The sequence below is a fragment of the Triturus cristatus genome, chromosome 5_2, assembly GCF_964204655.1.
Source record: "Triturus cristatus chromosome 5_2, aTriCri1.1, whole genome shotgun sequence".
Taxonomy (NCBI): domain Eukaryota; kingdom Metazoa; phylum Chordata; class Amphibia; order Caudata; family Salamandridae; genus Triturus; species Triturus cristatus.
Genome location: NC_140588.1, coordinates 364,503,774 through 364,511,581, shown reverse-complemented (window position 1 = coordinate 364,511,581; position 7,808 = coordinate 364,503,774). Strand labels below are relative to the sequence as shown.

At 49.6% G+C, this 7,808-nt stretch overlaps 1 long non-coding RNA gene across 1 annotated transcript in view; it reads right to left on the bottom strand.

Moving 5' to 3' along the window:
- Positions 1–1,307: 1,307 nt before the first annotated feature.
- The window catches only part of LOC146823016 (uncharacterized), an 88,522-nt gene continuing 82,021 nt past the window's right edge, over positions 1,308–7,808 (bottom strand). The window contains exon 2 of the long non-coding RNA XR_014962122.1: positions 1,308–2,282. This is a non-coding gene — a long non-coding RNA (uncharacterized LOC146823016). The remainder of the gene's footprint in view (positions 2,283–7,808) is intronic.

The following is a 7,808-nucleotide window of genomic DNA, read 5'->3' as shown; positions in this document are numbered from 1 at the left end:
TATTTTAGTAGTCGTCTCCGAGTTATTTGTGTTCCGCGCTGTGTGTCGAGCTATGAAATATATTTCCCCCCACTCTTTTGAAGATAGATCCCTTCCAAGTTCCTTTGCCTATCTAGCTTGACTTGGAGTAGGCTGTGTGGGGGTGGGATGGTGAAGTAGAACATATAGTTTCAAGATCAGCTGCTAGTCTCAGGACTTGGTGACCAGTCATTTCTCATATTTGGTGAGGTGTATGCTAACCATGGTTGTGTTTGTGGGATACGTTAACCAGTGGTGCACCTGGAAGTATTGGAGTCTCTCAGATTCCGGGATATTGTAATTTTGGCGCATTTGTGTAAAAGAGAGAATACCCGCCTCGTCAAACATGTGACCTGCCGCGCGGCATGGTGTTCGGTGCGAGGCCACAAAAGCTCCCCAGAGAAGACACAGGTTAAAACTGCCATTCTCAAACAGCGGTGTCATGGGTGATGGGAATGTGGGGATCCTCCGCGACCTGCCACGGAATCCCAGACGTCCAGAGCCGTCTTAGTGATGGAGAGCCCAAGAGGCTCCACGGTCTATCTGTTCTTTTGAGAATGGGCACCTTCTAGAGGGGGACCCGTGCAAGTGCCCTTTCTCGTAACAACCAATGTTTCTCAGACTCCTCTCTATTCCATTCTACTGGGTACCTCATTCGGGCAGTCTAAAAATACTCCTTCAGATCTGGAATGGCCAACCCCCTTCATCTGGCCTCATATAGCTTAGGTTCCTCCTCATGCGCGACCTCCCCCAAGCCACATGAACCTGTGAAGCTCACTCTGTAGTGTGGGTAGCACTCCCCGAGGGGGGGACACCGGGACTGCCTGAAAGAGATATGAAATCGTTGGAAGTATGGACATTTTCATGGCTGCGACCCGCCCTAGGAGGGAGAGGCGGTGGTTCTTCCAGCTGTGCAGCTACCCTTTAATTTGTCACAGGAGTGTGTTGTAGTTGATTGCAACCGTCTGTGCTACGAAAGGGGCAAGCTGGATCCCCAAGGAGGGTATGGACCTGATCCAGCGCCAATACCAATAATTGATCAGGTGTCAATACTCAACATCACAACAATGGCCCATACACATTGACCCAGTATCCCTGATGTGCTGGGGTCAATTTGTTCATTCCATCTAATATTTCTTTTATAAGTCCTTTTTAGACATTCATTTAAATAACTAATCTCATAATCAACTTTCCTTCTATTTGGTCGATGGACCAATTAGTTGAATAGTTGATGGCAATGATAAATACTAGCTTCTTAACCATTCAGTAAATTAATTACAGACTCTCGGTAAGGTTAATAATAACATTTTTTATCTGAATTTCAAAGTAAATGCTCATCTGCATTAGGTCACAATTATAAACATTAAACCTCTCGACAGGGGAAATTATGCATTTAATACAGACTCAATTTGCAATGACATTATGCAATGAAGGAGTGGATAGGCTGAGAGACAAAAGTTCAGCAATATATTATACCAGGCGTTAATATTCCTAACAGAGGGATAGATAAAGAGACAATAGGTTCATCTAAGATAATACATTTCAATATGATGTTGACGGAATGGATAGGTGGAGAGACAAAAGATTCACAGACAAATAAATTAATATTGAGATTCTGAGAACGCTAGAGGCTAAATACAAACCTATATGTCTGTAGGTAAACCACCCCCTGGACCCAGGAGATGATGGGAATTTCCCAAAAGGAAATAGGGGTCAAGAGATATATGGACAGGAACAGGACAGGAACAGCTAGGCGTCTCTGCAAACCAATGGACAGCGACGCATCTCCCCTCTTCTCTTCTGTCAGCCTAAGCTTCCACAGCCACACCCCTAAAGGCACCCTAATTATAGTCTAAATTGACATGTCCATCCCTAAAATGTTGCATTTCACCCTCTAACTCGCACAGGGATTGGTGGGCTGGGGAGGTGGCATTTTCACACCACCACGACTTCACCTTTATTCAACAATTGCATTGTAGAAGACTGTTCCCAGGGTCTGACTCTCAGTTTATTCACGTGTTCCCCACATAAGTTACAAATTCACATTCTTCTTCTTATGAATTAAGTTAGTCTCAGAAAACATCTCCGGTCCCATGCTCGGGTACAGCAGTTGGAAGGCATCTGACATACTGGCCTTCACTCCTTCATGTCATCTGCGGTGCACAGCACATCTTTTTCTCCTCATGGCAGAACGAACTTGCTCCTAACAGCTTCCCCCTCCCACCATAGTCAAGTTTAATGAAATGGCGTCTTCATTCATTACACTAAAGTAAATAGAAATGAACATTTATTAATTATGTGATAATGAAACCTTCACTGTTTACCTCCCACCTTTCATTACTTCCCATTAATGTCACCTAGCATAAGCTTAGTACAAAAAGCGGCATTAATCATTACTTTATAGCACGATGCAAAAGGCAGAATACAGGACCACATGTGGCCTACTCCTGCAATTTCTTTTAAACCACAAAGTTATTACATTATTATTCATTCACGTGTTAGTTCAAACATGCGCAAAGCAGTTTCCCCGTGTTTATGTCAGGTGTATTGTTAATTTTACTACGTCTACTTACTGTTAGTACGTGTTATGAGGGTACTTGATTCGAGCAGGTTTCACTTTTGCGAAACCCTGCTCCAGCAGACCCCTTCACCCATTTCACCGGGCAGCTCTCTTTCAATATAGAGAAGTGTGCCCCGTCCCTGGTAAGCCCAGGGCATGAGATTTCCCAACGTTTACCTGGAGTTCCGAAGCCAACCCGAAGGCAGACAGTTCCCCAAGAAAAGCCATAAGAGATGTGGCGGGGTTGCTTAGGGAGGCCAGGATGTCATTGGCATACAGGCTGACTCTGTGTGTCTCACCTCCAAAGGGGTTGCCCTCAACTTTTGGGTTATCCCTAATTCACTGTGCTAGAGGCTCTATGTATAAAGCAAATAACAATGGTGATAGGAGGCACCCCTACCTGGTACCTCTCCTGATGAGGAAATCAAGAGAAGAAACCCCGTTGACCCTGACCACCACCGTGGGGGAGATGTAACAGCTCGCCACCCAAGTCGGAAGTGGTCACCGATTACGAAATGGGCTAGGGTCTTTTCCATGTATTGCCAGTGAATCCTATCGAATGCCTTCTCAGCATCGACTGTCTGGAGAAGTGATTCCAGTCTTGTGTGGTCTGCCTTAGTTATGAGGTGCAGAATGGGCTTCGTGTTGTCACTGCTCTGCCTACCTTGAATGAAACTAGCTTGATCCGGGTCAATGATGCCCGGCATCACAGGGCCCAGGCCAACTGCTAGAATGCTCGTAAAAGCTTGATATTGACAGTTAACAATGATATCGGGAGGTAGGAGCCATAGAGTTGCTCATCTTTCCCAGACTTTGGGATAACTTCAATAGCTGCTGCCAACATATTCAATGGTACCGAGCCAGGGCCCCAAAATTAATTAAAAAGTCTTGTGAGGACTGGAGCCAGGACCTGACAGAATGACTAGTAAAAACTAGCAGGGAACCCATATGGGCCCGGGAATATAAATGGCTTGAGACGGGATATAGCAGAGATGACCTCTGCGACCCAGATCAGGGCTTCTAACACAGTTGCCTGGGAATCATCCAAACTTGGAGTATTCGTCCCTTCCAAATAAGCCTCTATGTGTCGCGTTGCTAGCACTTGACTCTTATACAGCTCTGCATAAAAATTGCAGAACTCGTTTGCTATCTGCTCGTCTCCCACTATCTCACCTCCCACCAGGAATTTCAGGGACTGAACACTCGTCCATTGTCTCTGGTTCCTTAACTTGTTTGCTAATAACCTCTCATTTTTGTCCCCCCATGTAAAAAGAGTGTTTCAGGCAGAGGGCAGCATACTCCGCCCTGTTGATGTCAATCCCTGCCAGTTGAGCCCACGCCAAGCGTAGTTGGCACCAAACCCTGGGAGCCTCTGTGTGACCATGTATGCGTTCCAGTTCCCTGACTTGGGCTGTCAGCTGGTCCCATTTCTCCCTATTCCCCTTGTTGTCAGCTGCTGATATCACTATTAGTTCCTCCCTAAATACAGCTTTCATGGCCTCCCAGGATGTGGAGATAGTGATATCAGGGGTATTGTTCTGTGCAAAATAATTGTGGATGGCATCCATAAGTTGTTGTACAACTGTGGGCCTTTGCATCAAACAATGATGTATTTAATACAGAGCTCTTGACTGGGGGTGAGTGTTTTGATTTGCTCTGCATTCCGTCCATCAATTGTGTGTCTTTTGCTTTCTCACCCTAAGTGCACCAGGTATGCCCAGACGTGGGTCCTGGGCTCACTGTGCCACTGGAATCAAGTTATTCTGGCTGATGAGGAGTGAAACCCCGAAACCAGTCCTAGGATGCTTGTTTCCGTTCCAGGGAGGACCTGGCTTGGCAGTTTGGGCTGGACAGTTCCCATGAGGCACAGGGTCAAGACTGAATTGCTTATGGCCAGATCTAAACTGGGGTGGCATGGTGAGCAAAAGAATGATGGATTTAACCCAGATCTCTTGACTGGGGGGTGAATGTTTTGATTTGCTCTGCATTCCGTCCATCAATTGTGTGTCTTTTGCTTTCTCGCCCTAAATGTGCCAGGTATGCCCAGACGTTGGTCCTGGGCTCAATGTGCCACTAGAATCAAGCTATCCTGGCTGATGAAGGGTGAAACCCTGAAACCATTCTTAGGATGCTTGTTTCTGGTCCAGGGAGGACCTGGCTTGGCAGTTTGGGCTGGACTGTTCCCATGAGGCACAGAGTCAAGACTGACTTGCATATGGCCAGATCTAAACTGGGGTGGTATGGTGAGCAAAAGAATGATGGATTTAACCCAGATCTCTTGACTGGGGTGAATGTTTTAATTTGCTCTGCATTCCGTCCATCAATTGTGTGTCTTTTGCCCCCTTGACCAGGGCATTACCCTTGTATAGGCCATTGGTGCGTGTGTGACCCTCTTTAAGCGAGTACTGGATCCCCCCCAAACTTTAAGCAAACATAACTGAAAATTTAAGGCAGTCATTTTGAGTCCGAGATCCGCGGTTCGAGTCCACGAGTCCCTGGGAAGGGAAACATTGGGGATGTGTGGTAGCCCGTGTGTACCCTCACAGCAGCCCCTGCCCACCGCCATATCAAACCAGTATGTGTAGCTTTACTGGTCTGGGGATTTCATGTCACGGCGTTATCTCGTTGTTCCCCTGACAGCGACTCTAGTAACCCTGGTGCTTCTTCACCATAGTGGCCGGACCTGGCTTCACGTTGTGCTCCCTTGGTCGTCCCGTTTGGATCCAATGATTCCTCATCCGCTGCGACCTTGTCTCTCCCTTCTCCAAGTCTTTGTCAGAGGCATCCGCGATTCCCCAGGGTGTTACACGTTTCTTGCAGGGACGGAAGCTGGAGTAGTTTACCCTCCCACCGAAAGATCAAGTGAAAAGGATGGCCCCAAAAGTAGGCAATCCCGAGGTTGTGTAGGTCTGCAGTGGCTGTAGAGAACTCCCTTCTTTTCTAAAGTGTGATCATGGCCAGATCCTGATATAGTGTTGGAGTATGCCCCCAGAACTCAAATGACTGCTTTTTCCTTGCTTTCTGCAGGATCGTCTTCTTTAGCTGGAAGTCTGGGAGCTATGCTAGGATGTCCGGAGGCGGAGCCACAGGGTGCTGCGGTAGTCTCACTCTCTGCGCCCGGTCAATTTTGATTTCATTTTCCTGTTGTGCCCCTAGAATATAACTGAAGAGTTCCCTTAGATATTAAAAGATATCCGAGCCCTCTGCTTGTGACGGAACTCCTTTGACTCGGATATTATTGTGTCTAGAGCGGTACTTTAGGTCCTCAGTGTGCGCCTGTAGCTCAATTTGTTGCTCCAGGAGGCGAATCACCTCTTGTTGCAGGAACTCCACTTCCTCGTCTCGCACATGTTCCATTCTTCCACAGCCACCACTCTATCCCCCAGGGAGTCTACCTCCCGCCAAACTTCTTTGATATCACAGGAGAGTTCCCCTCGAAGAGTCTGAATGTTGTCACTCAGTGAGGCAAAAAGGGACTCCAAGAATGTGCGAGTCACTGGCTCCTCCCCCTTTCCTAACTCTTTGTCAGATTGGCTACTCTGGTGCACTTGTCCATCGCATTCCGGCCCGAAGGGTGCCTGGTCAGCATAACTTTTAAGGTACAGTCCTTCTTACCCCTGTGGCCGCCATTTTGGGGATACGGTCCAGCAAGTGGTGCCAGCCCCAAATGCTGTTGCCCCTGTTGAGTGGAGGTTCTTTGCCCTAAGGGAAGCTTGCTAGGGTTCGAGATGATCCTCTTCAGCTAGACCGGTCCACACTCCCTTCCTCAGCTCCGAGGGCCCAGCCTCAGCAACATTGTCCACAGCATTCCTCCAGCCCCTTGGCAGTCCTTGGCCCGCAGCGGTGCAGCCCCTTAGCTCCTGGGCCCTCTGAAATCCAATAGCCTGAGTCAGGTTGCTGTTGCCTGGCCAGGCCTCTCCTTTTTTCCTGTGGGGCTCGGGGTTCCACCAGTCACTCCCCTGGCCGTCTCTCAGGAGACTATTGCGGGATCTTACTTGGGCCTCCCTTGCACCACAGATTGGTATACGTAGTAGGTGGGGGCCCGCTGCTCTTCTCCACCCCTGCTCCATGGTGTCAATGGCAGGCCTCGGCTAGCTGTCCCCACCGTCCTGCTCGGCTTGGCGAGGTTCCTCTTGGCCTGGAGTGCCCCTCAGTCTCCCTCCACTAGGCCACGGCATGCCCCAGTAGCATGGAGCCTGTAGTAGGCCTTGTGGCTCAGGCGCGGCACCCTCTGGTCTCTCCCTCCGCACACACGGGGACAATCACCCCGGTCTGGCTGCTGTTGCTGCCTGCGCTCATGGGCACGTGGTTGCAATGATTTGGTGCTTTCGGGTCCCAGAGTGTCGGCCAAGCTCAGTCGCAGCCCCTCGCAGTGCCGCTCTCAATTCCCATGCAGGCTGTATGCCTTGCAAACTCCCTCTGCTAAGCCATGGCGGGTCATAGTAGCATGGGGCCAATGGTAGGCCTTGCAGCACAGGCGTGGCGCTCTATGATCTCACCTTCCACACCCATGGGGACAATCATCCTGATCTGGCTGCTGCCTGCGCTCGTGGGCATGTGGTCGCAGTATCTCAGTGATTTCCGCTCCCGGAGTGCCGGCTGAACTCAGCCGTGAGCCCTCGCAATGCCGCTTTCACCTCCCATGTAGGCTGTGTCACGCAGGCCTCGGGGGCACTGCTGCTCCCTGGCTCCGTTCGCCCTTTCGCCTCTCCGCTACCTCCACCGAGGTCAAGGGCTCTGCTTTTCCCCATGTGTGAACCCCAGGTAACCAGCAGCTCCAGCTGGAGACTTCTCTGGTGTGCCCCCACTGGGACTCTAGCTGGTTTCTTCCGGGTTTGGCCTGAAGCTAAGTGCGGCGGCCGCCATTACATCTCCGTCTCGTCTCACTGCGGCCATTCACGATGCTGCAGCTACTCCCGCCTGCACAATCTCGCTCCAAGTCATGGCGTCAGACTGTGGTCCCCTCTGGGATCAATCTATGAGATACCCAGAAGTCAGGGGGTGGCCTTAAGCAAGTGGTGGGCGGTGGGAAGCCGGGAGACGAGGACAAACATGTCCTATCCCATCCTAAAATGTATCAGGCTAAATGCATATGCCAGCTCCGGTATGGTAGTGAGGTTTGTGGATATGTAAACTTGGGTAAGATTTGAGTTGCAGAGAATACATTTCTACGCCAGGTAGTACAGGTACCACATTCCACACAAGCGTTTTCGGTGCAGGTGGAGCTTGA